This window comes from Frankliniella occidentalis, unplaced genomic scaffold, assembly GCF_000697945.3.
Source record: "Frankliniella occidentalis isolate FOCC.00 unplaced genomic scaffold, Focc_3.1 Scaffold39, whole genome shotgun sequence".
NCBI classification, from domain to species: domain Eukaryota; kingdom Metazoa; phylum Arthropoda; class Insecta; order Thysanoptera; family Thripidae; genus Frankliniella; species Frankliniella occidentalis.
The window spans coordinates 1,680,795-1,708,111 of record NW_026267169.1 but is presented as its reverse complement, the minus strand read 5'-3'; the positions used below and the strand labels follow the sequence as shown (position 1 = coordinate 1,708,111).

The 27,317-nt window shown below is 60.5% G+C and overlaps 1 long non-coding RNA gene across 1 annotated transcript in view; it reads right to left on the bottom strand.

Annotated features, from left to right (window-relative positions):
* LOC127749200 (uncharacterized) overlaps positions 1-14,286 on the bottom strand; it is a 16,883-nt gene extending 2,597 nt beyond the window's left edge. Inside the window, exons 1-2 of the long non-coding RNA XR_008011017.1 lie at positions 14,110-14,286; positions 5,638-5,720 (exon numbers count right to left, since the gene is read on the bottom strand). This is a non-coding gene — a long non-coding RNA (uncharacterized LOC127749200). The remainder of the gene's footprint in view (positions 1-5,637; positions 5,721-14,109) is intronic.
* Positions 14,287-27,317: the final 13,031 nt, after the last annotated feature.

Genomic DNA, 27,317 nt, shown 5'->3' with positions numbered 1-27,317 from the left:
GCGGCGCGGCGCCTCGGCGGAGCCCAACTGGCACAAGGCGGCAATAACCCGCGCGATAGTGCGGCGTCGACACGGGCTGACGAGGCGCACTCTCAGACAGACAGGCGTACGGGGGAGGAGGGGTTATTGCACAAAGCAATAACATTACAAATAATAATAATCATTTAAACAGGACGGGACACACAACACCGTGCCGAGCCGCGCCGCGCGGTCACTGACCAGCCTGGCTGCAGCGAGGAGGGGGCGGGCAGCGCAACCTATAACAGCACACACGTCACTTATATAGATTTGACCTTATGGCTGAGTAACATGAGCCCGCCCCGCCCCGCCCCCGCGCCGACCGCGCGCCCCCATATTGTACCGCCACCGCGGCCGGCCACGCCTAAACAGAAATCGAGCCCCGCCCCGCCCCGCCCGCGCGCCCCCATATTGTACCGCCACCGCGGCCGGCCACGCCTAAACAGAAATCGATTATTATAAAAATTGTAACTGCAGCAGCAGCATAGCAAGCCGTCTCGCCCCGTTTATTTCAATAGAGGCGGGCGGGCCGGGCCGCCCCTCTCCCACGTCCACCCCCTCACTCAGCCACCCTCCCCATCCCCACCCCCCGGCCGGCGCGTGTCCAGTCGGACCCACCCGTCACACCGCAGCGGCAGCAGTAGTAGTAGTAGTACGTAGGAGGAGGAGTACAGTCTGCGCCAAGTATCATAAATAAACCAATGAAATACCAATGGCTTCGAAACAATGATACTGCTCTATTTTACTCCTTCCCGCACGCTAAACTTTTTACTAGCAAATTTGCCACGTCACAACGCAAGTATTGTGCTGTTTAATATTATCAAGAAAATTTAGTAATACTGAACTTTCCTATTACCATTAGAGTACATCGAAAAAGTTTAGTAATTTAGCAGGGTAAAAAACCTTAGGAATAACTAAAGAATTTCTTCGGAATCTTTTGACAACACACAACAGTACAAAACTTTAGTAGTTACCAGGCAAATTTTCTGGTAAAAAGTTGAGAGTGCGAACTGTTATAGTGCCTCATTTCCTGCCTCGCCTACTACTACTGCAACTCAAGTTGAGCGCGCGGGAGAGCGAGCGGCGGCGCGGTAAAAAAGAAAATGCAAGAATAGTCGCAGGGCGTCTTCTTTGCCAGCGACGACGTCCCGTCGTCGTCGAAGAGTCAGTGGAGTCGGTGCGTCGCCGCTTTGCTTTGCTCTTTGTGCAGCGGGCGGCCGTGCGAACGAGGAAGCGTTAGAAGGGAATAGGGGGGAGGGGGCTAGCGATGGTATCGCGGCGACCGGAAGTCACGTGATACTTTCTTCTCCTTCATTCCCCGATTGGACAGCGGAAGTCGGACGCGGCGAATCCAGCATGAGAGACGAAGTCGAGTCCCTCCATATCATAGAGAGGGGAGTAGTAGTATGTATGAAGACGAAAAAAAGACAATTTATTTCCCTTGATTCGAAACAATAAAAAAACAGAACGACGCAGTGATGAAAGTCATTATCGGAGGTGACATTTTGACTGAGCCGGTACCCGGGCTGCCTGGGGTGGCCCGCTGGAGTGCGCCTCGCACGCGCGCACGTTCACCCTCTTCCCCTTTCCCCCTTCCACTCATTACTTTAATTTTTTTCTCCTGCAGGGTATATAGCCCGGCGGCGGCCGCGTGGCGGACACCGGGCGGGCGTAGTACAGTACGTATCGCCATTAAATGAGAAAAATTGACAAACTGTTCGCAGCCTATCATTCGTCTCGTATACTGCTGCCGCGCGGCACTAACAGGTTCCCATTTTAGGAGTTGATGGTGCAAACAGCCCCGAGGGCGGGGTGCGGTAGTATGTGAGAGAGGAGGGGGGCATAGTGGGCAGCGAAGGGCGCATGGGGAGGCACTAGGCGCATGAAATATAGATGCAGAGGTGACGGAGGGGGGGGGGGAGTGGAAGGGGTAGCTTTTAATTAAGGGACTCGCACGGGCCGTCGAGCGCCAGGCGGGTGCGAAGCGGACCCCCCCCCCCCTCGAGCGCTCCTGCCTGCAAGACCTAACCCCCCGTCGAGAAGGCCGCATGCGTCCTCCCACACACTTCTGTTATCATAGACACTCCCGATCAGCTGACGTACGGTTTCTCCAGAACAGCACAACAGGCTTGCACATAGATAAGCAGCAGCAGCGACCAACGACACGAACAACGCACGGCCAAGCGCTTGACAGGTGCAGCAGGAAGCGATCTACTGGATCTACAGCTTTACTTCTTGGTGCACGATACGCCGTCCTTTCTTCAAGGGTGGTGCCTGCCTGTCCCGTATCTTGTTGCTGCCTATGAGGCGGTGCCCAGAAGGATCCCTACACAGTGGTCGAAATGCAAGCATCAACTTTTGCAGGGCCATTCGTAGAGTTGGGGCCAACGACTTCCCCCAGCCATTTAATTGCCCACCTCGGAACAAGAGAGGCAACGGCTTAGAACACCAACGACACCACAATGTATTCCAACACGTACATACACAAGCACGCACACAACGACCTCCCCACAGACAATGCCGAACCCCAACCCTTTCTTTACTCCCTTCCGACTGAGTAGGGGTGGTGGTGGTGAGTGGCGCAACTTTTAGCACCGCGCACCCGACCGCGCGCCGCCTCGCTCGTCGTCGCGTAGGTCGTAGGGAAATGACGCCGCGCCCCGGCCAAGCTTTTACGAGCCGCGCGCCTCACTCCGACTGCAGCACGACACCCGGGTGCAACTCCCTCCTCCTTCCCCCCCCCCCTACCCTCCAATAAACACACTACTTTACGACCCGATTACATACCCTCCCCACCAACACACTGACCAGCCCCAAGCCTCGAGCAGCAGGGCGAGGCGGCGCCGCGGTGGCGCCTCTAGCTTGGGGCCCGGCCAAATCACCCCGGCACATGAGCGCCACAGTCAATGGACGCCCCCTTCCCCTCCCTCACTCCCTCCCCCGACTATCGTTGCGTCTCTCTCACACGCACTAGTCGACCCGACCACCGCCCCCGCCCGTCTCTGTCGCACAAGAGAGGACGGTCCCTGCCAGAGTTTAGTTGAGGAAGGCAATGGTCCAGCATAGCAGACAGATGGACAGACGGGCGCGTTGCCAAAAAGGCTTGGGGCGTGCGGGGGCGACGCGAGGCGGAAGATGACGACGGGGTCCTCCTTGGCCAGACCGGCTGGGCCGACAGCAGCTCCTTCCAGCTCGCTGCGCTCCCGACCAGATCACCCCCCGATCCCCGAGCTAACTCGCGCCCACAACAAGGGGGTGGGTGCCGTCGTGGGGGCGACCAAGGAGGACAAGAGCACGACCGCGAGGGTCGCCGTCGACGAGAAGACACATTTAGCGGCCCCCCGGCGAGCGACCTGTAAGGCACGCGCTCCCCTGCCCACCAGCTCGCTCGCGCACCGACACCAACGCCACCCAGATCCACTACACGCGATCTATTTCCGAGCCGCGCGGACCTTTACCAGGCGCGCACCACACCACGTCACGGCCGGGCCGAACCGCGACCACCGCCGCACCTTGACCTGCCCCAGTGTAGCGGGGCACCGCGATACAAGAGAGAAAGGGTGCGGGGGAGGGGAACGAGCTTGTAGTATGCGGGGAAGGCCGTGGGAGACGCGGGCGGCCGCCATGCGACTGCTGCCTAAGCTTATCAGATACGCGAGAAAATGAAAGGATACACCACCACAGCCGTACAATCACGCGCAAGGGGCGGGGCTGCAGGGGGGCGGAGCGGCGGCCACCCGAGCGCGACGACACGCCAGACAATAGGCGGGAACTTCAAAACTGCGCGGCCAGAAGCACACTGACTGACACACGCTCGTACAAAAAACTGACCGCCAGAAATAACTCTTGCCGACAGGGCACATATTCATACCCCCTCCCTCAGCAGGTGGCTTGCACTGCCACACACACGTGCAGTACCCGGTACTTGCTGCTGCTTACGTCTGTTTCCGGCTAACTCTCCCCCTCCCCCTCTCCTCTCACACTACATCTTCAACTTGCATCCGTCTTTCTCCATCTCTCTCTCTCTCTCTGCTGGAGAGAGGAACCTCAACAGGTGACGAAGGCCCTCGAGATATGGCAGCGCCATCACTGACGAGCCACTTGTCGAGCCCCATAGCAGACAGCAGACAGCGCAGCGTCTGCAAAGCGTCCTAGCTAAACCAAAAATACATTTACTCCTATGGAATTAAAATGCGTTTGAAAAATTGGTAAGGGAAGACTTGGCATTGTTCGGCACCGTTTCTTAAATACTGTCTCAAAAAGAATATTCAGTTATTCTAAAACTTAATTTGGCAATGACTCCTTTAGTTTACCCGCGAGTCTACCCATCTTTTGAGCTTAGCGAGGAGGTCAGACTGCGCGTCTCCTCCCCAGCCGCCTTTTCCATTTCCACGTCTTTCTCGAGCAGAAGTGTGGGAAGTGGCCCGGGGCGCCGCGGAGCACTGAGGAGGCCCCGCCGCGCCCCGCGCCGAGTCCAAGCGTCGTTCTGGCACGGCTGTTTTCCGAGGCGCCCCAGGCAGACGGGCGCCGCGGTTAGATCCGCGTGCCGCTTTACATGCAAACTTTACAGGAGCAGGCGACTGTCGCTGTCGTCCCGGAGACTTCCCCCGGCCTCCCCAACCCTTCCCCAGGGAGGTGTATAACCACAAACTATCACAAACACACACACGCGCGCACTCCAACACTAAAATGCGGAGCAGGGGAGTTCGCACGTGCGCCAAATTGGACCAGCCCCCCCGTCCCTTTCCGTTCGCTACCTGTGCTGCGAACGCCAGTTTCCCGCCTTCACTCCAACCCTCCAGGGCCGAACTCAAAACCAACACTCTCAAGAAGGGGGGGAGGGGGAGGGAGCGAGAGTGGGACTCAAGCAAGGAAGTTCGCCAAAGTTGCAACCGAAAGGGGGAGGGTGTGTGAGAGAGAGAGAGAGAGACCGGCAGTGGTTTCGCACCGGCCTGAGTGGGATAGGTTCGAAAATGGGTGCATCCAAAGTTGGCGATCAAAAGTTTATACCACCGCGGGCGGGCGCTGCGGGCAGGGACCGTTAACCCCTCCCTTACTCCTCACACCCCTTTCCAAATCGAGCCAAACCGATTCGCGAACAGACAGCTCTGAAAGGGTGTTACGCGCGCGCGAGAGGGAGAGAGACAGAGAGAACTGCCAGCGTTGGAAAGGGCGGCCATTGCGAGCGAGACAAGCCTATCGATAAGGCAATTACAACCCCCGACATGCCGTGCCCCGTGGCGGCCGGGCCGGCAGGAGAGCAGAACTCACTTAGCCAACTCGTCGACAGGGACAAGAAGGGGGCACGCCACTCGCAGTAAGTCGCGGGGGCAATAGGCAGGTGCGCCGCGCCGCCGAGCCTTGCGCGCACTTCCAGGAATCCCGCAAGAGTGAGAAAATGAGAGAGAATCGAAAGAGAGAGGGGCAAGGGCAAAAGAGAGAGACAGACGCGAGCCCCGTTGTTGTACCCTCACGTACCCACCCGTGGTGGGCAGCAGGACGAGGAGGAAGGGGAGGAGCGGGGGGTACGTGCCAGCAGCAGGACCACCGCACCGCCACGGCAGGCCGCACCGCGCGATAATCGATCAAGATTGTCGGTTCGAGAGCTCGAACTCGTACCGCAGCGCGCAGCCAGTACCCCAGCCCCAGCGCGGCGTCGTCGGACAGCGGCGGCGGCTTCCGAGAAATCAGCCAACACTCACCTGGAAACAGAAGAAACAAAAAAGCTCGAGTTAATGGACAGGATTCCGCAGTCGAAAAACACGGGGGTACAAGGAAAGGAACAGATGATGAAAACGAAGGATATACTGCAAGAATAATAATACTAAAAGGGGGGGAAGAAGCAGGCGAGGGAGACTACTCCTCGGCCATGAGGAGGCGACATCCTGTGGACTCCCCTAACAGGCTTCCAATACGGCCGCAGGGAGCTGCAGGCAGGCGCGTGGTTAATTCCATCTCTGGACGATCTCCCCCTCCACCTCCGCCCCCGACCCCTAGAAGACCCCGGTCAACGAGGAGGCTAGACACGGAACGTCCCGCAGGCAGCACCAAACAAATTCCCCCCACAAAGCAGGGCGGGGCGGGGCACGCCATCTCACATACGTCCCTCCTGCAGCAGCAGCCCGCTTCATAAATCAGAGGACGATCACTGAACAATGGGATCGGACGGGGGCAGCAGCAGCAGTCGCGTGTGAGACGGGCCGGAGGGCGTCGTCGTCGTCACACATCTGCAGGCGCGTGACAAAGACCCGCAGCGCACTTGGAAGAGCAATAATGAATGGCGAAGTAAATGCAGATTTATAATCCGCAAGGCAAGTGTACGCCACAAGGCGCAAGTGTGCGAGAGTGTACTGCGCGATATATCGCGACACTCGCAGCAGCATCAGCACAGCAGCAGCATGTGCAGCCCAGCCAGCCCAGCCCCGCCCAGCACCCACTTGTCGTCCCGGCTGGGCGGGGCGTGGCGCCGCTAAATCCCCGAATTTATCACCTAATTAACTGCGGCTCAACTCCTTCATAACTCCATTAGCAGCCTCTTCACACTTCAGCCCCGCACAGCCACGCCCTCGTTTTATACGGTCATTTCGATTCGGGCGCTGCTGCGATCGCATTCGGACGCCGTCACGTCGCGTGCATACCGGAGGGCCTCATTAACGGGCCGGAGGAGGAGGAATGCTCTCCAGGACCCGGAGGAGAAAGAAGAGGGGGGGGGCGAGCAGTCGGGGAAGTAACGCCCTCTCGAAGGACTCGACCCACCCTCACCCTCCTGCCAATATTTAGAGCTGCCGCTGTGCCCTTGTACGCTTTTGCAGAGCTCGGGCGGGCGACATACACAGTATGTACACGGGGACCAGGACCCTTCGCGCCGCTCTGATCGACTGAAGGGCCCCGCTAAGCCCCCCCCCCCCCTTTCATCGTTGGCCCTCGGGAACCCTTCCACTGACGAGCTGTCAAGGACAGTTCTCCCCCCCCCTTTCCCACCACCGCATTTCCCCCGGCAACACGGCCTAACCTACGGCCAGCAGCGTCCCCACTGGGGGCTGTTCGTAAAACAGCGGGGGACACTAAACCAGCCCGCCAGAGAGGCTCGCGTCCGAAAACGCGCCCATCGCACCCTCTTTCTCTTTCCTTCTCCCCTTCTCCGTCGCACTCATGGTTCCCTCGGACACAAACGCGGGCGGCAGACGACAGAGGAAGAGGGCATTTCGCATTTCAGCCTTCCCCCTAGTGGCTCATCATTACGCGAAGAGGACTGGAAAGGCAAAGGGGGAAAGGGGGGGGGGCAGCCTAGGGCGAATAAATATTTTACGACGAGACGCACTGCCTTCATTTGACGAGCGAAAACGGGGAAAACTTAGGAAAATTGGGAGGGGGGGGGGATGTGTGTGCGTGTGTATTTTCTAGATGTCAGTCTCGATGATTCACACTCTGGAATAGAGACGGGGGGAGAGGGAAGGGCACATAGGGGTTGAAACAGCGTCGTCGTGCCATAGCCGCTGGCCAAGGTGGCATGTCGTCTCCTTACTCCGTCCGTTTATTTCGAAACAAAAAACAAAATGTACAGCGGAAGAAAAGGAGTGCCGCTGACGTTTGCAGTAGAAAGGGGGATGATACTGAGGGCGACAAGGCATGCGAGGACAGACAGGGCGCGTGGCGCGTGTGGGGCCAGGACGACCCCTTCGTCCCTAGGACAGCAACCAGGCCGCCCCGACCTTCGCGACAAGGACACGCGCACGACCACCACCCCACCCGGCGTCAGGCCAGGGCCAGCTTCATGGACTACTTGTGCGCGAGAACAGCAGCAGTAGTAGTAGTAGATTCAACCCCATACGGGAGAGGGAGGGAGGGAGGGAGGCGCGCACGGGCTTGAACCGCCTTTACGGCCCGAGCCGAATAACAGCCGCGTCAAACAGCTCCCGCGGACAGCCCCATTCGCACGCGCCGGCCGCGCGGTTTACAGGCGTCCCTTACAGAAAACGGAGGGGAAATGGGGGGCGGGCCTAGACGAGAAAGAGAGAGAAAGACAGCGGGGTAGGAGAGGGGAAGGGCCTTTGGTGTAATAAAAGGCAACCTTGGTGTTTTATTTTGTTTGATCACGCACTCGCGGGGACGGAAACACAAAAAGAGTGCGAGAGAGAGAGAGAGAGAGAGAGAGAGAGAGCGAGGACAGGGGAGGTGCGGGACGGGTGAGGGGCAGGAGGGTGCGAGACAGGCGTCGGCGGCCGGACCCGACAGGAGGGGCGGGCGAGCGCGGGGCGCGTCGCGGCGCCGGGGGAGTAGATTGGCGCCGAGCCTCTCCCCCCGCTCTCCTCCCCCCCTCATTACTAAGGGCTGCCGGGGCCGCACGCGAGGGCCGTTGCCAGGCGGCGCCGCCGCCGGCGCCCGAACAAAACGAGAGCAGCGCGCGCGGTATTCGAACCGTCGGAAGCGCCATCGCGTCCGCCCCGGGGTGCCGTTCGCAGCGCCGGTAATCCAATTTGATCCGGTCGGCCCGCCGGCGGCGGCCCTGGCGGCCAACCATTAGGCGATATCCGCTACGCTGCGGCGGTGACGACGCCGCCGCCGACGGCGGCGGCGTCCGTCCGCCACAGAGACCCGCTATCTAAGTGCGCAGCGCCCGTGCCGCCGCCGCGACCAGGCCCGGCAGCTGCAGAAGTCCTCGACGGCCACCCTCTTGGAGGTCACGAGGTGTGGTACTGGTGGTTGACCGGGCGACACCCCCTGCGGCACCGCTGCTGCATCTGGCAACCACAAGTGTCTGTCGGTCGCTCGTCTTCCTGGGCGCGCTGCTTCGCGGCCGCGCGCCAGCAGCAGCGTGTGAATGGGTTGTTTACACGCGCGCGCAGCTCGCTCGAGGCATTCCAAGTCCGCAGCTTATCTCTCTCCTGCTGCCGCCGCCGCCGCCGCCGCCGCAGCTGCCCAAGGACTTGGAGAAGCGCCACACCGCCGCCGACGGCCGCCGACGGCCCAGACAGATAGCCGCGCCACGTCAGTCACTTTTTATCGACGGGGCGTTCTCGCAACGCATTACGCCCGTCGAGTCGTCGGCGCGCCCCGCCGCACCACCACACCCCGCCACGCCCCGCCACGGACGCACAAACACGGCATGCACCACGCGGCCGGCCTCGCGAGGCGGACAAACACGTGAAAGCCAACAACTCTTGGCCAAGGAGAAGAGGAGGAGGGTGCGCCACGTGCACGCCGCGGGCCGCCGGAGAGGGGATCCGGCGGCAGCAGCAGCAGCAGCAGCAGCAGCAGCATCCTGGAGGACGAAGCGCCCCGGGTCAATTACAAAGCCCAGCTGACTCAGCGGGGAAGGAAAGGACCATACGGCCCGCGGCCCAGCGGGGCGGCGATCCAAAGATTGAACTTGTCTCTCACTCAATGCGGGCCTGGGCGGGGCGGGGCGGAGCGGAGCCAGACCCGCCCGGGGAGGCTGCCATGGTATGCGGGGTAAAAGTGAAGGAGTCATGACGTGCCCCGGACCTCGACCCCTTCTGCCCCAACGGGGCCTTGACGCGGCCCAGCGAGCACCGCGGCTGGCGGCGCCTGGGGCCGGGGTAAACGAGGATGAGCTCGCGTCATCATCGTGCACACCACCGGAAAGGTCTCTGTGGAGGCTCCAGTGAGACGGGTGGGTGGGTGGTCGGCACGGCCGAGTCTGGAAAGCATCATCCCAGCGATGAAAATTAGGTTTAGCGAGTTCATCGCCCAAGATTTCGGTGCTCCGAACCGATAGAAAGGTTTCTAAACGTCCGGTGGAGCCTCCAGCTGAGTGAGGTCCTCTTGAAGCGTCCAGAGAGCCTGGAGCAGCGGGTGGAGGGACGGCAGCCGCCGCCATGCAGCACTTGCCCCACTGGCCCGTGGGGGCCCCATGGCGGTAATAAGCCCGACGCCTGGGTGCGGGGCCCTAGACTCGCCCCGCCCGTTACCGCGCCCTTGACCCGCTGCTGCTGCGGCGGCGGCGGGGCGGCGCGCTGCTCTACTCGACCGAGAGATGATATGATGCATTCTCTCTCCCAGCCTCTCCCTCCTCCGGCCGTAACGTTATTCCAAGGACCCTCGCCTTTCCCCTCCACAACAACAACGACCAGCTCATCACGCTGCCCGGACTGGACCAGCCTGCCGGGCCCCCTATGGACGGACGCTGGGTGTCCCTCGCGGCGATTTTAAATCCTCCCCGACGACGACGACGAGGGCATCAGCCACGACGTCGACGTCGAGCACCCCGACAGACGTCATGGGTGCGCGGGCACGTCCGGGCCGTGACCACTGACCATCACCAGCAGCGTCCAAGCACAAGGAAGGAAAGAGAGAGAGAGAGGGGGGTGAGAGAGAGAGGGCTGCTCACCCAGCCGACGCAGCAGAGCGCCGCGTTGTTCAGTGCCCCTACCCGCCCCCGCCCGCCCCTCCACTTCGACACAACGGCGACAAAGCCCCGTGTGCGCGGTCCGTAGTCGCGCATCGGTGCAGCTCATTACCCGCTGGTTGCGTAAGGAGGGGGGAAGTAACGACACGCACTCACACACTCGGACAATCCTCCTCCTCAAGCGTCGACAAAGAGCGGACGAAAAAACAACATACATGACCGACACATCCAAGAAGAAGAGATTTTCAAAGCAGCGGCTGGCCGGCCGCAGAGGGCCGGGGAGAGGCGTGGTGCATTTTCGTATACGCACTGATTTTTCCCACCTGTCTCCCACCGCACTCTCACGTGGGTACACGTGCGGGCGTAGAGAGGCGGCCCCGCATGACTCCGTAATGACAGCGAGCGGGTCCTCCTCACCTCGGCGCGCCCCGCCCCGCCACGGCGTTCCCATTTCCTGCCGAGTTGGTAATGTCCATAATGAGTGCGCGTCGACAACGACCGAACTAACTATCACGATTTGAGAGCAGCGAGCGCAGCGCGCGCGGCACAAAACACACGTCCCGAGCCGTGAGAGTGCGGGACGGCCGTCGACCCAACCCAGGACGCCGTCGACCTAAGACGAGGACGCCGTCGACCGAAGACGAGGACGCCGTCGACCCAAGACGCCGACGCCGACGCCCCAAGACGCCGACGCCTGCCCGTGTGCAGGTGGCCCGTTGTCGTGGTCCAGGGAGTGTGCAGGTGGCCCACGCGGACGCTGGAGAACGGAGCACACACAACACGCAGCAGAGTGGAAGGTGCAGGGGGTGAGGTGAGGGGGGGAGAGAGAGGGGGAAGAAGCAGTCAGCCAGGCGCGCCGTATCGACCGGCCAGGGGCAGCACACTGCACGGTGCAAACCCGGTAAGGGCGATGACACTTGGGTGCAGCGCGGCCCGGCGCGGCCGCAGCTCCTACACGAGGGGCGTATCGGGGCGGGGCGGGCCAACAAAGGGCGTGGTCCGGGCTCTCCCTACAAATCTCCAGCGCCGCGCCGCCGGAGACAATGCAGGAGGAGGACAGTCCTGCGGCCACAGCGGCGGCACCACAAGGCGCCAAACGACAAAAAATAAAAACACAGAAATCTCGCGCCAACATGACAAGTGTTTTGGGAGGAGGGGGGAAAGAATAAGGGTGTGAAAAGAATGATAAACGGGGCCGGGCGGGGACGGGCAGAGAAGCACCACAAATTAAAAAGGGAAAGGACAAAGGTGACGGGGACAGAAAAAGCAAAGCGAGCAGCACGGCCACCAAAAAAGAGGCGCTGATGGCCCCCCACCGTGGTTCTGGTGAAACGGGCGCACCGTCGAGGAAAACCTTGCCTCGAACAAGAGGAGAAAGAAAACCGTACAGGCCGCGCGGCCGCGGCAGGCGCGACTAGCAGCACACTCTGGCCGGAAGCCGCGGCCACGCCCCCCAGCTACCAACTAGCCGGCCGGCCGGCAGCGCGCGGCAGCGGCACAGGAAGCTAGTCCGATTCGTATGCAAGAGAGGTCAAGAGCGCCCCGCGACACTCCGCACAGCCCCGCCCCGCCACGCCCCACCGCCGCTCGCGGACAACGACCCCCCCAGCAGCAGCAGCAGAAGCAGCTTTAGGAGTCACGGCCGCGGAGAACCACCGCGTCATTTAGGTCCTCCGCCACGCCCCGCCACGCCCCGCGGCGCGCCAAACGGCAGTCGCAGTCGTGCTTCCACCTCACTTACTGCCGCCGCTCGCTCGGCTCGCCTCGCCAAACACTTCTTCCTCCCCCCGCCCGCCCCGCTCACTCGCCACACTCCAGTCCTGCAGCAGCAGGGAAAGGCTTTCCAGAAAGACTTTTGCAGGCTCCAGGACCCCTGGACGTCGACGAGGAGGAGGAGGAGGAGGCCCAAAACGAGAGATTTATTTAACGGCGCGCAGCCCATGCTAAAACGCCCAAGCGAGAGAGATAGAGGGCCGAGAGGCTCAAAAATTTTACGACCAGTCGCCAATTTTATACTTGAGCGGGAGGGAGGGGAAAGGGGGAGGGGGCGGAGGTTGAGGGAATCCGACGGCGAAAGGGCGGGGAGGAGGGAAGGGGGACTGTCAGTCGGTCGACATGTGCTGCGTATGGAGAGGGCTTTAGAAGGGAGAAAAGGGGGGGGGGAGCACACATGCATGCATGAGGAATAAAGAGTGGAGAGAAAAAAAAAAACACGAAACGACTCGTCCCTGCGCTGCGAAGTTCAGAGAAGCAGGGGGGAGAGAAAGGGTAAAAGGAGAGGGGATATATAAGACCAAACGCAGCACTCAAGAGCAAAACGACTGTGCGAAAATAATCATAGAGTGAAGCAGGAAAAAATTGTACTGTAACTTATAACGCAGCGAAAGAGCATCATTTCATCGTCTTTCATCTCGCTTCTTCCCTTCTTCCTCTTGAGATCTTCATCATATCCTTTACACGAAACATATTCTCTTTTCATTGCTCACGCTGCAATTCTTTCCCCTCGCGGGCAGGGCGGGTGGCCCCACTTACCCCGCCTCACCTCACCTAGTATACACAGAAGCACTGCCCCGCCCGCCGCCCCCGCTCCCCTGCACGCCGCGGTGTCGCTCAAACATGATTCGCGCGCTCTCTAATCAGGTCACGGCGACCCCGCGCACAGCGGCTCACGGCGAGGGGCACGACAGCACCTCCCCTCTATCCGCCCCCTCCCGTGAGTGTCGACACATCTGCCTCTCATAATAAACGACATCCATCCGTCCGCCCATCTAAATTAAGAGCGCGCGCGTTCCTTGGTTCTGTTTAATGATGCTTTTATTTTCTTCTTGTCTCTTTCTCGTTTCTCCCTCTGGGGGTCGGTCGGTATGACGGCGATGTAAGGCCTAGCAGCGACGCGCCGGCGCCTGCCCGCGCGGAGGTTTGGCGCGAAGACGACGCCACTGCCCCCCGCGCAGTGCCCCACGCGGCGTTTGCTGCCCCCCCCTTTTCTCTCTCTCTCTCTCACGCTCGAACACAGCCGCGGCACAGCGTTGCAGATTGCGAAAGTGACTCATGACCACTACAACAGCAGCAGCACGCTCGCTCTGCTCATGACTCGCCGATAGAAGTGCGCTCATGCCCGCAGGCCATTAGCTATACACCGTTGGAAAAGCAAAATGGAAAAATACTTCAAACGTATGGGCTAAAAAGAAAAAGTTTGATCACAACCAACAAAAGCAGACGCACAAACACGTGCAGATCCATGCAATGCAGCCGTGCGGATTATGATATGATAACAGATGCAATACTCAACATCGCAATCGCAATCATGTATAATCCGGACCGCGCGGCGCTGCTCTCCTCGCAATAGAAAAGAAATCAATCAGCGGTGCGCCCTGCTCTCCCGCCGCTCGCGGGCCGTGCGCCAGAGCAGGCGCCAGCGGGCGGCCACGGCTCCGACAGTGTACCCCCCTCGCCCGCCGTGCCCTATCTATCCCGCGAGCCCTCCGCCAAATGACGGCCAACGCGCCATAAAGCGACCCCATAACAACCTAACCTGCGCCGCGGCCGCCGCGGAGCGCAGCAGCAGCAAGCCGCAGCAGCAGCCACGGCCACACAAAATTACACATTTTTCCCTTCGCCATTTCTTCACATTTCGCCATTCGGACGTTCCGTCTCTCTCAGACACGTGCGCGCGAGTCGCGGGTCGAGTCCTTCGGGCGCGGGCACCACCGCCACCATACCGCTTGCACCGCAGCCGATGCAGAGTGCAAGGCGAGCCGGAGCAGCAACAGCAGCAGCAGGGTACAATGCACCCCGTCAGCTTTAAATACGGCCGCGAGACGTTTAATATCGCTAACGAAGGTTTACGACGACGGGGCAGTACGGCAGTGTGCGGCGCGCGCTCCACGGCGGCGGAGCAGTTCAGCAGACTAGGGCCGCGCATCACCCGCGGACATGGAGCGAGCTAAGCCCCTCATGGGCACCTTATCACCCCGATAACAAAGGGCACCACCCACTCGCCCACCCTCAGCTCTTCCCCTCTCCACCCACTCGTCATCGGACAAGTTCTTCTCGTCCTGCAGCAGGCAACGCGGCGATGCCAACCACGGCGCAGGAGGAGCAGCGGCTTTGGAGGGCCGTTCTTGCCTCTTTCACTTCTTTGCCTCGGCTCGGGCTCCACCCACTTCCTCGCAATAAAGCGACGGTGAAATAAAAAGAAAAGGACGAACAACACGAAAAACGAGATTTTTAACGCCCGATAACAGGGGGGTGGGTGGTAGCCGCGTCAAAAATAATGCATTATTTTTATGTTTAAAATTTTAACGGTGGGAACAGCAATCACGGCGTTAACGGGTTAAGAGGGCGCGGGAATAGGAAGGGGGCGAGGGGGGCGGGTCAAGGAAGGAGGGGAGTAAGGCCCTCTGTGGGCCAAGGGCCGCGAGGAGGAAGGGCGCTGCCGTTTATAGTTAGGGGGGCCTACGGCAGGGTCGGTAGGGAGGGGCAGGGCCAGGGGCCCCCTTTGGGGTCGTAAACGCCAGTTAAAAAGACACCGTTAACGCCCGGGCGCAGGTCTGGTGGTGGTGTTGCCAGGCGAGCAAATCCCGTTCGGCAGCCAAGTTCGACAACGTACCTCGGTACTTTCTCGATATCGGTTCCGATATCATCTTGATATCGGGACTCGATGCTCTATCGGGTCGATGTTAGCTACATGCTGATTAACGAAGTCTTGGTATCGCACAGCTTGCGCAGACTGGCCTGGCCGAGGCCGGCGGCGTTCGGGCCCTCTGCTCCTAGAGCCTGCCCCGAACCGCCCGCGCGCCACAAATAGAGGAACGCAAACACATCGCTCCGGTCGAGAAGGAAGGAAGGGGCGCGAACAATATCAAACATATCGGGCCGGCCAGTCGAGCCAGTGGCGCCAGGAATAGCAAGGGGGGAGGCATTCCTACAGCGGGGAAAATGATACATTCCTGGGGCAAACGGCGCGACCGATAATGCATCAAGTCTCTAAATAACCCTCTCTACCCCGCGCGCCACAACAGATGGCGGAACCGCACGGCCATACGGCCCTTCAAACAGTCGTCCGTCAAAATATATATACTCGCCGAGGCAGTCGTGCTCGCGCCCGTCCCCCACGGCACGAGCAAATCAAAAATGCCACGGGCCTGTGGTGGTGGAACCCACCCGGCGGCAGCACCAGCGGCAACGACATTCCAGGACCGCCAAATAAAACGGATCCGCGCGCGGTCGCAGCAGCAGCAGGGCTGAGCAGCAGGGCAGTTCGCAGTGGTGGCAGGGCGGGCGGGGCGGGCGCAAGGGGGGGACCTGCAGCTCGGACGACACGTATAACGGTACGCCCTGGAGGGGCGGGGCGGGGGAGCACCACGACGCCTCCGCAGCTGACAAAGCAAAGGTCCGCGCAGGCCTTTGCAGGCAGGCCTTGCAGGCAGGAGGGCAGGTTAACGACTCGCCGACCATTCACAAGTACAAAAGGCAGTACACGCCTTTGGCCGCCCCGCCCTGCTTGCAGGGCCCCCTCCTGGTGTGCTGCCCGCGGCCAAGATGCACCAACCACCACCACACAATGCACACGGGTACTGAGGACGTGCCTTCAAAATTGTCGCACCACCAACAACCACAAAACCGACTCCGCTCACGTACATCCATCAAATGCAAGAGAGTCCAGTGCTCCGGGCCCTTGCAGCTGCTTCGTCTTCATTTTCCTAAACTCTCCCACCTCTCGACAAGTGTTTCCCAGCTCTCCTTGCGCCCTGGATTCAATCAGACAGGGGCAACCAACCATCGCCGCCCTTTGTGTGAAAACATTCCTCCCAGAGTTAGCGCCCTGGTGCGAGTCGGGCTCTCAGCAGCATCATCATCGCCTCCCTCATAAGAAGGGCCCCGTCCAGCGTCTGCTCGATGACACGAGGCCGCCCCTGCGCCAGGACACGAGAGCGCCACAGTTGCACCGTGTGACCCAAATGGGAGACGGTTTAGCAGCGCCATCTCCTATCGGCGGATGTGCTGTTTGTTTGGCGCGCACTTCAGTCACCCCCACCCCCGGGCCGGCCGGCCTACGTACACACGCAGCGCGTATGGACGGCAAAGCACAACAAATTTCTGCACTGCACAACACAAAACCATTTCACGAGAAGTGCAAATAATCTCATCTTTTACGAGCGCAACGGAACCCCCCGGCTGCCTCGCCTGGTCGGCCGTTCGGTCGGCCGGTCGCTCCGCTCGAACGAGCGTAAAGGGTTGACCTACTTGGGGAGTTTCCTCGCATGCCGCCACCATACCACACACCACCAGCGGGCGAGCGTCCACGTCCAGGAGGCAACACACACACTTACCACCTGAAACAAGAGAAGGAGAAAGTATGAGCAAAGAGAGTCGGAAAAGCGCGGCCGGCGCCATCACGATAGCAAAAACACACACAAAACACGGTAGTGCACCACCAGGAAGAGAAGCGCTCGGCTGGGCGCACCCGTGTCTGCGCTCACCATCTTCCGGAACTCATCTTTGTATAAAACGGTTTTTTGAGAAGTCTGTATATCTCTCTTTCTCATTCTCCTCAACTCCCCGCGGCTGTCCGTGCTCGCGTGTGATGAGAGGTGCCCGCAGTACAACACCCATAGGGGGAGAAGGGGGGGGGGAGTGGTACATGGTACCGCAGTCTTCACTCCGGACCACATACGAAGCGCCATTCGTTCTCATCACAAAACCATCTGACAGGGGAACATCAGAGGCCACATCACAGGAGGGAGGTGCGGGGAGGATGGTGAGGAAGAGGAGGAGGAGGAAGACATCGGCGATGTAAGTACACGCATAGTGAGGAAAGGAGTAGGCCCAATGGGACTACACTCACGTGCATCGCGGGGGAGTTTGGGAGCAAAGGGGGGAAGTCCCTGGGGCCCAACAACTCCACCCCTGGGGGGCGCGGAGGACAGGTGAGTGACGACGAACGCACGGCGGCGGCAGTGGCGTAGGGAGAGGGACATAACAAGTCCCCCCCGCCCCTTAGGGTGACCAGACGTCACGCTCGGTCGGGGCGCGCGAGTCCGACGGCCGGCTCGGGTTTCAAAGACGTTGCTGTACGGCTTGCTCGCTCTCGCTATGTCCGTGCGCGCCAAAGCCGCACAAAACCCACTTTCCTCGCATCCCCCATATCCACATCCACCTGCTCGCCGCGCGCCATCACGGACGTGGTGTGCACGAGTGCGTACGGAGCGCGCGCGCGCGTGTGTGTGCGTGTGTGTGCGTGTGCGTGTTTTATGGACCACTCGGCTCCGGGTAAAGAGGAGAGATGCTGCCGTCGCATACACACACACACACACACAAACAGGTCCAAAACAAAACAGGCCAGCGCTGTAAACACCCACGTGCGTATGGTACTGTAACGGCCGGCCGGGACTCCAAAGCAGGGTGGGAAACATAAACCAGAAGACGGCTGTTTGAAAAATACTCGACTTCTCTTTTAGTCGAGCAGAGTCGTCGGGGCCTCTCTCTGCATCGTTCCTCTGTATCATTGCCATCGCTTTTGTTGCGCGCACGGCGCTGCAGCTCGCCCCGACCAGCCTCACCACCACTACTAAAGTACTCTCTTGGAAAATAAAACTTTTAGAACGGCTGTAAAGATGCCGTGACGAACAGCACGACCTCACAGTGAATTTGAGGGGTTAAAAACTTAAGCTCCGGTCTTAACTTAAATAGGCGATCGCCGATGATGGATACAGTAGAGAACCTGATTATACACTACAAAATAATGTCATGCGGGTTAAAAACAACGTATCCTTGAGGCGATTCTGTTAGTTTGGGAGCGAAGCATGGTAATCAGGCGGTAACCCAAAAGCACCCAAAATGCCTAACTGCGAAAAGAAATCTTTTTTCTGTAAACAAAACTTTCCTCCAGTAAATCGTGGTCATTTTTGCGCTTGACTATTCCGCCACAGTGATTGCACTGCACTCCATGCACTGCGCCGGGGTCGCCTTGGTCGCAACACTCGCTCACGATCGAGCCATTTAAATTTAAAACCAAGAGAGCTGCGGCCCAACAGAGCATTGTCCTATAGGCCAGCCGCCGGGGCGCGTGGTGTTTCGTGGCCGTAGAGAGAGATAGCCAGCAAAAGATTTTCCTTCCCGTATGAGCCTTACGCCACCACATAAGAACGTGAACACTCGTGCGGCGTTTCGTTTTCCTGCCGCGGTGGTTTTAGTAGTGTTCCCCACCCAAATAAAGTCGGCGGGGGACGACAGCAGCAGCAGCAACGACATGGTGGCGCACACCCATATCGACGCAATCAACACCTTGTCGAACGGCCCCAAATGGGGCGCCGTCCACGATCCGCCCCGCCCCCTACGGGTCCCTATCGGCGTCTTATCTGGCGTGTCCCTCCCCGAGGCCGCAACCCAAAACCTTGTCCGACATTGGGGAAGGTAACGTCTATATCGGGGGCGCCTCGCATCGTCCTGCCACGCCCGCCACAGGCGTTGGCTGAGTGCCCCACGGTGACATTTCCATTCAACGCAACCATCAACGCGCAAACTGTAATACTTCAACTTCAAAAAGGGTTATAACCACTGCTTGTTCATAGCGAACTGGAGCCACCCAGAACTTGGGTCACGCAGTCAGGCCCCGTACACCTGAATACGCAGATGAGTTGTTAGAAGGGATTTTAGGAACTGTTGTGTACACACTTGAGTTGTCACGCACCTAATTTTAAGTCTCGAGGAGATGGGTCTCAAGTTCAGGAGAAAAGTCAAACGTCGGGAAAAACAAAGAGGGGAGAAGAGATGAGGGGAGCAAACACGGGCGGGCGGGCCCCGGGCGCGAACAAGAGCTATCTATCCTATCTAGTGCCGCGGCTCGACGGGCGCGACACGGCTCTACACAACACACTCGAGGAGGCCGTCGAGTGCTTCCTCCACGAGGCTCCATCCATGAGAGCGCCGTGTCCATTCGTCTCTCTCGCACCCACTAACTCAGCGCGGCGCGCCAACGCCGCGGCCCGGGCAGAAGGGGTGAGGACGGCGAAGTCGGGAGGAGGAGGAGGAGAGAGAGATGAAGTGGGTGAGAGGGCGAGGGAGAGAAGCCGATAGATGCGCAAAAAGACATCCTCGATAGCCTGTCGGCCCCGCCTGGGCCTTGCCGAGAGCAGAGCGGGTACCAAACCACCTCCTTGTCTTTGCCTCACAGGAAGGTGGGCGGGCGGGGACGGACGGGTACGCCTGGGTGGGTACTGGGCCGGAACGGCCAGGGGCGGGGCGTGGCAGGGCGGGGCAAGGTCACATCACATTGTGGGCCCGGGTGCACGCTGGGTGCACAGCCCAGCAGGGCCCCTCCCCAACCACCCCCGACGAGGAGGCCGCCTAGGGTAACAGGGTGGTGCACCCCGCCCTGCCTGGAATGCCTGGAGAAGCCAGCGACGACATCCCTGCGCCTCATCGACACAATCTCAACGCGCCACGCAGCCGAAATAAAATAAATAAAAAGCAACAAATACACGGGGCCGAGCAGACCCGCCGGCAGTCAGCCAGCCAGGCAGGCAGGCAGGCAGGCTGCAGAAGGAGAAGGAGGAGGATGGGGCGGGCCGGCCCTGCTGCCGCTGCTGCCTGCCAGCCCTGCCGGCCCTGCCCGCCCGCCAGCCCAGCGCAGCGACAGCGTTGCCGCGCCGCTCCGCTCGCTCGGCACCACGACGCCAGCCCATGCTCCATGACTCTGCTCCACCCCGCCCGCCCCGCCGGCCCCGCCGCGGCGCGCTCTGGGCTCGGAGCAGGAGGCCCCGCCCCGCCCGCCCCGCCGCGGCGCGCTCTGGGCTCGGAGCAGGAGGCCGGCCCGGAGGACAGGACAGGACGAGTCCCTGCAGCAGCTGTGCCGTGCGCCCTGCGCGGAGCCCGCGCGCAGCTGCGCGCCGGGGGTTCAGTCATCAAGCCAAAAGAAAATACAGTAAAGAGCCAAAACAAGAACGGCCCGATGAGCGCCGAGGATTGCAATGTTTCCACCACATCGCCAGCCGAGCTGCTGCTGCTGCTGCTGCTGCTCCGCTTCGATCATCCCGCGTGAACAAAAGCCCCGCCACCCCACCCCCACAGCGGGGGGAGCGGGAGCGAACGAGGGGCCATCACAGTCACGCACTTTTATCTCGATCAGAAGATCGGGAGTCGTCAATAATTGGGAACGGATTCAAAGGAGGTGGTGGTGGTAGCGGCGGGGGAGGGGGCACGAACACCACGCAGCAGCAGAGAGTGAGGGCGGGGGCAAGGGAGAAAGAGAAAAGAGACGGGAGGAGGTGGGGGGAGGATGGGGGAAAGGAGGAACGAAACGAAAAAAATCCGTCAAGTCCACATTATTCAATGTGGCTTAAAAGGGCTTCGCGTACTTGGTGTGGGCACTGGCCACCATGGTAAAGCAGGGGTCAAGGTATAAGTCCATAAAATAACTAGCAGATCCCTTTAATTAAAGATAACATATTTTTGTATTTGTAAGATAGTTTTGTGAAGGGAGAGAGAGAAACACAACGTCTTTCAGTACAGTCAAAATTCACATAGAAGCATCTGACTTTTTTTGAAGAGGGGTAAAGGTTGATGATTAATCCAGAAATCTTGGGCAATTTGTTGCTAGGTTCAAAATTTGGGAAAAATTTGACGGCGTTCTTATTCGATTCATTTGCCCTTTGCAACAACACCGAGCGGGGCGGACCCCCTGCCCCGCCTCCTACCCGAGCCTTTTCTTTTTTTTTTGGCGTGTGGGACGGTCTCCGGGTCTCCGTGCGGGTGGGTTCTGGGGTCCAGGTAGGTTACACGATGGCAGAAACATCGCGACCTCGTCATAAGGCTTTTCGTTTGACGTTTTAGCTGCTCATTAGCGCGCGAAGTCTAATCGGTTGAACGAAATGTTGAACATTATATATTCACACAGATAGCTCCAGACACTGTTTGCGATCATATACCGCCTCTGTCTCCGCTACCGCGCGGCCAGCCCCCGACGTCGCCAAGAGCGGCCCAGGAGCGGCCCCCTCTGCCCCGCCCCCACTCGAACCTTTTTTTTGTGTGTGGGGGACGGTCTCCGGGTCTCCGTGCGGGTGGGTCCAGGGGTCCAGGTAGGTTACACGATGGCAGAAACATCGCGATCTCGTCATAAGGCTTCGCGATTTGCTAATCGCACGCGAAGCCTAATAATGAAGTCGACGAAAAATCGAACCGGCATCGGGTGATGGGAGCAGTGCCAGGGGCAGGGCAGGGCCGGCCCACGGCAGGCGTGAGGACGGGGGGCACGGTCCTTCCGCTGGAGAACGTGACCGAAGGCCCCTGCCGCCCCCGCCCCCCTGCGCGGCCACGTGGCCCCCTCGCTCGGCAGTTGCACAGGGAGGAGGCAGGGGGCTCCAAAAACTAATGGGCACGACGCACAAGAGGACCCGCGTAACTAGCCGCGCCCCCGCCCGCACTTGCGGCGGCCCCTCCTCACGCTAGGCCCCTGCGGCGGTCCCGCGCCACCAGATGCTGAGCTGACTGACTGCCAGCGGGAGGAGAGCATCGCCGCATGCTGCTCGGTTTCGGCGGGAACACGGCATAAAGCGCGGGAGAACGGCGGGAGACGCGCGAGGCGCGGCGCGTGTGGCACCTCCCGGCAGGGGCGCAACCGATCCTCTGGCCGGGCCACGCGCGCCCGGCCGGAAACACGAAAAACCGGCGGCCCGGCGGACGACAGACCAGGGGGGCAGGTGCAAAGCCAATCCCACATCCACGGAGGTTCTGCTCGCGCGCTCCTCTCTCTTTCCGCTGCCAACACATCGACACATCGTGCAGGTTCTGGCCCGGCCAGCGGTCAAGTTCAAGGTGGAGGTGGCGCGGCGGGCTGGCCTGGGCAGTGCACTCGCACTCGGGTGCGGCTCTGCGTTCAACTCGCCAGCGGCCGGTCGACCCGACCCGCGGCGCGCTCGATACTTACAATACTAGAGCTCCGGCAGTGACCGTAGACTCCCCCCCCCACGCAGACCCTTCTCTTTACCTTACCGCGGGCCACACCACAACCACCTTCACCTCCCTCCCAAAAAATAACAAATAAAACAAGCTGAAGGCGGGAAATAAAAAATGACTAAAGCACGACCAGAGCAGCAAGCAAGCAGCTGAGTCATTCGCGCAGCGGGGCGTGACTGTAGTAGAGGCCAGGGAGGCGGCCGGAGGCGTCCGCGGCAGGACCAACGGCGTCATGGCGCGGCGCCCGGGGGATGAGGACAAGTCGGGAAAACTTATCGACCGGAGCAGCAGAAGACATTTCCCCTCTTCTTTTCTCGCGTCGATCGGAAAGAGGGCAGGGCCGGCGGGGCAACCACGCCATGTTAGTGCGCGGGTCAGGGCGGGGCGGGGGCCGCAGAGCGCGAGCCGCGAGAGCACACGAGGCGGACCGGTCCCGGGGCGGGGCGGGCGGGGCTGTTAGCGTAGGTCCACGGATAGGATAGGGACGCCAGCATAGACCAAGGAGAGGAGCGGAGAGCCAAGACACCGAGGCGGAGCAGGGCATTGTATCGACGCTGTTAAATTCTCCATCTCTCTCTCTCACTCTTTCTCGCTCGCGGGTCAAACACCTCAACGACCAAGCGCGTTGTCGGGGCCTCCAGCCTCATGCTCCGCCCCAGCTCGCGCTGCGGGGCGGGGCGAGGCGGGACCGTACCCGGAGCAGAGAGTAAAGCATTTCATCAACGTCGCGCAGAGTGACCAACTCAGTGAGGCGGGCGGACGGCCCGGGCAGCCCGTAATTAACATTGACACTCACGGGCCGGCCGGAGCGAGCAGCGCCGCCGCTGCCCTCGAAAAAAAATAAAAATGATAATGAAACCCCCCTAAAGGCACACGTCGTGTACATGAGGACGACACACTGCAAGCAGACGCTCAGCTCATAATGCGGTGATTGGAAAAGTGGGGACTCGTTGAGGGGCCAGGAAAAGTATACACGGTGATGAGGTTTTCTCGGTCAAGTGCGTTCAGAGTAAGTCAGTCTCGTGGCGGAGGCAATACGTACGGAGATTCCCCCCCCCCCCCAACATCACCTGCATAGTAGCACGTCATGCGTGTTTTATTCGTTTTTTGCCTGGTGTATTGTACGAGAGAGCAATTTATCCGGAGCAAGAGCGCAAAAGCGCGAGTGGACATGGGGCGGTGTCCTGCCCCTGCCGGTGTGGATCAGAGATCGCAGTAATGAGCCGAGCCTCATGAGTGTAGTACAGCGGGTCAGGTCGTTAATATTCCGGGGCAACGCGGCGGCAAGAAGAACGAGAGCCTCCTCTTCCTCCTCCGACACCATAGCGCGGCTCAGCGCGGCGCGGGGCTCAAGAGTACTCTGCATGCTAATGGCGCCGACCCGGCCCAGCGGAGGAGGAGGAGGAGGCCAATGACACGGGTTTTATATTGCAGAGTAGCCGCGCCGCCGTCCACATTAGTGGAGGGCCCCCCGATCCACGAGGAGAGACCAACAACATAAAAAAGAAGGAAAAAGAGCGACAGAGTGCCATGAAGAGCAAGCGCGCAACTAGTGGCCCATGGACGCGCCGCCATGAGTGTGTACAGAGAGACAGCGGACAGCAAAAGGCAGGCGTCAGCCGAAAATACAAGGGGCGCGGGGCAGCATGGGCCGGGTGGTGTGACGGCCGTCTGATGAAGCAGGGGCAGCAGCGACAGGAGCAGAAGCAGCAGCAGCAGGAGCAGCGACAGGAGCTAGTCCGTGCCCCTGCTTCCGCCCTGCTCAACTCATAACGCGGGCGTGACACGGGACAAGGCGGCGGGCAGGCGGGCGTTTCGAATCAAACAGACAAGCAAGCAGCCGTGGCGGGGGCAGGGCGGGGCGGCACCAGGAGTCACGCCACGTCAAAAACGGGGAGCGCGCGACGCGACACGAGCGGCGTCACGCCGGGCGTGCCCGGGGCGTGCTGGGCGTGCCCCGCCCGCCGGCCTGTCGCGTCAGATACATATTTACCACCATCAGGGAAACACTTTACCGTCCGGCGGCCGGTGCTCGCTCTCTCCTCCTTACTTCCCCAACTCGATGTGGAACGCCATCAACCCCGACGATCGCCTCTGCTATGCCAGTCGTACTGCACCACGCCAACGCCGCTGCCGTAGCCGCCGTCGTCGAATCGAGGTCGTATCGGGTGATAGTCGCCGTTGCGCTCGAGTAGAGCAGCAGCAGTACCCCTCCCTCCTCCTCCTCCTGCTGCTGCCTGCTGGTGATGGCCGCGATGGGGCCGATCAGAATTAGCCGCCCTCCACACATCACGTTTATCTGTTATCGCCCCTTTATTGCCCAAACAGCCCCCAAACAGCAGCAGCAGCAGGAGCCCCACGCCTCTTGCTCTTCATGGCGCTGCTGACGGCCGTTGTCGCTGACCGCCCGCGGCGCGGCGGCGTTGGACAAGTGCACCGCGCGGCGTCAGCCGCCTCGTCGTCCTTTGTATGACCGGGCCGGGGGCCTATCGGGTGTCCCCCCGTCTATTATTGCACCTACTGGGCCGTGCATGGCGGGGCGCATCACCGGCCAGGACTACATACGGAAAAATGTATTAGCTAGCTGTACTAGCTAAACCAACAGTTATTAAATACGGGAGAACTTTTACTTGAATATAACTGAATAGGTAACTAATTACTTAAAAATGGCTGTGTAACGGACAATTTCAAGCAAGGCGTAATGGTTTGCTATTCAACACAAATTTAATTTTAGCCACGCATCTAAACTTTTAGCTACGCAGCCAAATTTTTAGCTACGCAGCTAAATATAATTATTTTTTAGGTATTGGTCTACAAATACAGCCAAGTATTTTTTCCCTGCGTGCACTGCCAAAGGGAATTGCTATCAAAATGAAGTTATGGTCGTGTCCATCACGGGAGGGAAGAGTTGCCCGCTAGGCGGTGCCGTGAGGAGGGGGAAGGGTGCGAAAAGTACGCTCAACTCTTCCATCGTGATGCTCCGGTCAGAGGGCGGGGCGGGGCGGGGCCCCCTCGCTCGCATCGGCGAGCATTCGCAGGCCCACACCGCGCCCGCCACGCCACGGCTCAACGACCGGATTTGCGGCGAGAACAAAGCTGTCCTGTCCAGGCCGCGCCAGGGGGGAGGAGAAGGGGAGAGAAAAGGGAGAGAGGAGGGGGCGATAACACCAGAGTGCGAGAGAGGACGCGGCGGGGGAGGGCCGCGGAGAGTTGGGGAGAGGGGAGGGGCGGGGGCAGCATGACTGGGCACTGGGCAGGATGAGAGGAGCAGGGCATCATATTGGAACACGGCCGAACTGGCAGCCGCGCGCCCAGCGCCCAGCTCCGCGGCGGCGCCGCCGCTGCCCCTCGCCTCCCCTTCCCCACCCACACCCCCACCCGGTCCTTCCAGCTCACTCCCCGCGCCCGCGCGCTGTGGTGGTAGGGTAGGAGAGGTGGGGGTTGAATTTCCACGATTTCCCTTCATCTCCCCCCAGCGCTCCCCACGCAGGGCACGTCCGCGTGTCCCCCGTCTCATCTGCATACCGTGATGGCGTGCAAACGAGCACCACTCAAAAGGAAGCGCCAACGCACCGCCAATAATGATTGCAAACTCCACACACACACACACACACAGCGAGGCCCTTCTCGGCCCCTCCCGAGGGCGGAGTGAGCCACCACCATCACGGTCGGCAGGACCACCCCGGGGGCGCCGCTAGCCCCCCCCCCCCCCCCTCCAACATGGGCAGAACATAAACACTCAGCAGGCTGCGCGCGATACACGCCTGGTAAACACGCCGAGCCTAACTACACACAGCGGACGGCCGGGGGATACTTTTACATCCAACCCTTCGGCAGCCCGGCCGGGCTGGGCTGGGCCGGCTCAACTCAAAGCCCCCGCCCGCCGAATGGCCGGCCAGTCTGAGACCCGGCTCGGACGTACGGCGGGCCGGCGGGTCAGCGAACTCGCGCGGTGAAGGGATGCTAGAGTACGTGTGTCTAAGGGCTGAAGGGAGGGAGTGGAGTGGCGGTGGTGGTGGTTGTGGTGGTGGTGGGGACCCTCGAGGCCCGCTATGATTGAACCCGTGGCCGAGGCTCGGCCAGACAGAGCAACGCGACACCGCCGGCGACAGCGCGCGCGCGCGCAACCCCGTCGTCGGGTCGCGTCGAGTTACCCCCGCCCCCGCCCGCGGGCAGGCGAGCATTCCCCGGCGGGCGAACTCCACACCGCGCCGCGACTATCACTCGCGCCGGCGATAGCGCCGGGCCGGCCTGCCAGCCAACGACAGGATGTGACACCATAGTCCTGGGCCCGGCCGGCCCGTGACTCAGTCGTATCCAAGAAGTGCTGCTCCTCCACATTTTAGTACCATTCCGCGCAGTCAGTCAGTCCGGGGGCCGCGACAAGGGGCAGCGACAAGGGGGCGGGGCGGGGCGTAAGGGCGGCGCCTCGCCTGGCGCCTCGGCAAAGGTGTGACATTCCAGGATCACTTTGACACGTCAGGAGGACCCGGGGGTCCGAGCAGAGAAGCCCAGAGTACCCCGGGGAATGGTGTAGGAGGAAAGGGTCGGCCTGGGCCAATCTGAAGGAGGTGGATAGAGGAGGGGGGGGGGGACAAGAGTGACGGCGCCAACCCCGTCGCGGGGACGGGACGACAGGGAGGACTGACCTCATCACCGGGGAGCAGGCAGGGGCAATGGCAAAAGTGAAAAGGGAAAGAAAAGGTGAGAGGGGAGGGGAGTCAGAGTCGGTCGCGCCGTGCGTGCATGCAACGGCAAATTGAGCGTGTACTCGTTACGTGCACCAAGACAGTCGGGGAAGGGAATGCAGCAGCTATTGAACGGAACCCCTCACGTCAAAATAAAACAAAAAGTAATACCATTAGTTCAAGATTCGCTTAATATAGTTAATCTAATCAAGTAGGTGGATAAGAAACTTGCTGCATGGTATGGTAAATGTGAACATGATCGAACGTAAAAAAAAAATGATTAA